At 39.0% G+C, this 3,104-nt stretch overlaps 1 pseudogene; it reads left to right on the top strand.

Annotated features, from left to right (window-relative positions):
- Positions 1 to 333: 333 nt before the first annotated feature.
- LOC119518144 lies at positions 334 to 2,411 on the top strand (annotated as a pseudogene).
- Positions 2,412 to 3,104: the final 693 nt, after the last annotated feature.

The following is a 3,104-nucleotide window of genomic DNA, read 5'->3' as shown; positions in this document are numbered from 1 at the left end:
AAAACAAACTTCCATATTCCCTGACAAGTGATTTCTGCATATGTGAGCAAGGGTAGTTTGGGGTTCATGGAACATAGGTAGATTGGGGAATCAGACATCAGTGTGACAACACATAACTGGAGGGAAGGCAATGGAAGCAGGGAATGATTCAGCAAAAGAAAGGGGGAAGATAAAAGAAAAAGCAGTATTGAAGGCCAGAAGTTTTTTCTGAGCTAAGATTGGGGAATGTTTAAATGCTGATGGAGGTCCAGCGGCACGAGCAGCCAGGGTGGCTTGTAACAGCTTCTCCCTCCGGCCGCAGCCAGCAGAGCTCCGGGCTGGGCAGGAACCATAATGTCTCAGGCAGTGCAGACAAATGGCACTCAACCATTAAGCAAAACATGGGGACTCAGTTTATATGAATTAGAGTGAACACCACAGGAGGTAATAATGGATGGCTTGGAAATTGGGGTTTTACCTCCAAGTCTACACATTGAATTAATGTGCCCAATTTGTTTGGATCTGTTGAAGAACACCATGACAACAAAGGAATGTTTACATCATTTTTGTGCGGACTGCATTTTCACAGCCCTCTGAAGCGGCAACAAAGATTGTCCTATGTGTCAGGAACAGCTAGTTTCCATTACTTGGTGTAGGACCTATATTTTCTGTAGCATACTAAAGAAGTTAACGTGTATGGTCAGATTGTTCAAACACCCTAATTACATGGAACTTTGAACAGGAAGTGAGATCTGGTAGGTTTGTACAGGTTAGTGTGAAATTTTTGATACATCCCAAAGTAATCTGGGCAGAGAATGAGGATATATTTGCAGGGAATCCTGGGGAAATGGGGGAGAATGCAGAAATGTTGGACTTCCCCACCTGGGTTGTTACTGGTGTTCTCCCAAACATTGAGGACTGACAGTTTGGTAGGATAAGCCCTCAACCTTGGGAGATGCTGAGCCTAGTTATAATTGTGCCTAAGAGTCTCCCCCAGAGAGCCTCTTTGTTGCTCAGATGTGGCCCTCTCTCTCTCTAAGCCCATGCAGCAGGTGAACTCACTGCCCTCCCACTACATGGGACTTGACTCTCAGGGAGTAAAATCTCCCTGGCAATGTGGGATATGACTCCTGGGGATGAGCCTGGACATGACATTGTGGGATTGAGAAAATCTTCTTGACTGAAAGAGGGAAGTGAAATGAAACAAAACAAACTTTCAGTGGCTGAGAGATTTCAAATGGAGTCAGGAGGTCAATCTGCAGGGCATTCTGATGCACTATATCGATATCCATTTTTTGTTTTTCATGTATTGGAATAGCTAGAAGAAAATACTTGAAACTGTTGAACTGCAACCCAGTAGTCTTGATTCTTGAAGACAACTGCATAAATATGTAGCTTACCTGGTGTGACTGTGTGATTGTGAGAACCTCGGTGGCTCACACTCCCTTTGTCCAGTGTGTGGACAGATAAGTAGCAAAATGTGGAAAAAAACTGGATGAAAAATGGAGTGGGATGGGGGGTATGGAATGTTTGGATGTTCTTTTTTACTTTTATTTTTATTTTTTTGGAGTAAGAAAAATGTTCAAAAGTTGATTCTGGAGATGAATGCACAACTATATGATGGACTGTGAATGATTGTACATGGTGGATGATTGTAGGGTATGTAAATATATCTCAATAAAACTGTATTTTTTTAAAAAAAAATAAGTTTCCAAAAGATCACTAAGACCAGACCCAAACTTTGATGCACTCATCAGCAAAATTTATCCAAGTCATGATGAATATGAAGCTCATCAAGAGAGAGTATTAGCCAGGATCAACAAGCACAATAATCAGCAAGCACTCAGTCACAGCATTGAGGAAGGACTGAAGATACAGGCCATGAATAGACTACAGAGAGGCAAGAAACAACAGATTGAAAATGGTGGTGGAGCAGAAGATAATGGAGACACTTCTCACTGTAGTAATGCATCCACACATAGCAAACGGGAGGCAGGACCCAGAAACAAATGGACCGAAACATCTGATGATTCTGGGCTTGAGCTTGATAATAACAATGCAACAGTGACAACTGATCCAGTGATAGATGGTGCTAGTGAAATTGAGTTAGTACTCAGGCTGCAACCCACACTTATGGAAAAAGATGGCAGTGCACAGACAAGATACATAAAGACTTCAGGCAATGCCGCTGTTGATCACTTATCCAAATATTTGGCTAAAGTTAGCTTTAGAAGCACTTCAGAGCAAAGAGAATCAAACCAGATGAAACTTGATACAGCCAGTGAGAAGCAGTATACTATTTACACAGCAGCAGTCAATGGCCAGTTCACTTATTAAATGACTCTTTTTCTTTGGAATTCATCAGTGAGAAATACTGGAAAGTGAACAAACCCATAGAACCTTATTACACATCCACAAAGGAGCACAAATAAGCATTTCCTAAAAACAGTTCTGAGAATGAACATATTAATACCCTATTTCTTTGATATTAAAGATGTACAGTCATTAATTTTATGGACAGAATTTTGGATGTGTTGTTCAGTTTTCTTTCTGAGCCAGACTTGTTTACATTATTAGAGTCTTTCCCTTTCAATTTAAGATTTTCTTTTTGGAAGAAGCTGCACTTATCCTGTACTTTTTCTTTCCTCTAAAAAATCTGAGTTATGTATTTTCAGAGTGTGGTTCTATTTAGAACCTTCTTCTGACCTAGGAATTTTTCATAGTTCTTTATTCTTAAGTGAAAATTCAGTTTGCTCTTAAAAATAAGAATTTTAGGCCTACAGAATGTTAAATAATATGTATTCTGACTTTTTTTCCTCCAGAGTCTTGTACATTTATAGTTTTCTAAATAAACTATAGTATCTTCATGAACACCAAGGCTCAAATTTGCTGTGCTTAAAAGCAATTCTCATAGGATTATTAATTTCATGGTATTTTCTTCCATAATATCTCATTTTAAAAAGAAGTTCTTTCTGAACTTATGTCCATTGTCATGCAATGTTACTTTTTTCCATTTTTTCTTATCATAATTTTGAAATTTCTGGTCCTGGGGAGGAGCATCCACACCTTCATTTACAGATTTCACTGAAGAAAAATTAAATTGGTTTTATGTTGTCTTCACATGT

The sequence above is a fragment of the Choloepus didactylus genome, chromosome 21 (assembly GCF_015220235.1).
Source record: "Choloepus didactylus isolate mChoDid1 chromosome 21, mChoDid1.pri, whole genome shotgun sequence".
Classification (NCBI taxonomy): Eukaryota; Metazoa; Chordata; class Mammalia; order Pilosa; family Megalonychidae; genus Choloepus; species Choloepus didactylus.
The sequence above is the reverse complement of the archived record's forward strand: the minus strand, read 5'-3'. Positions and strand labels throughout refer to the sequence as shown.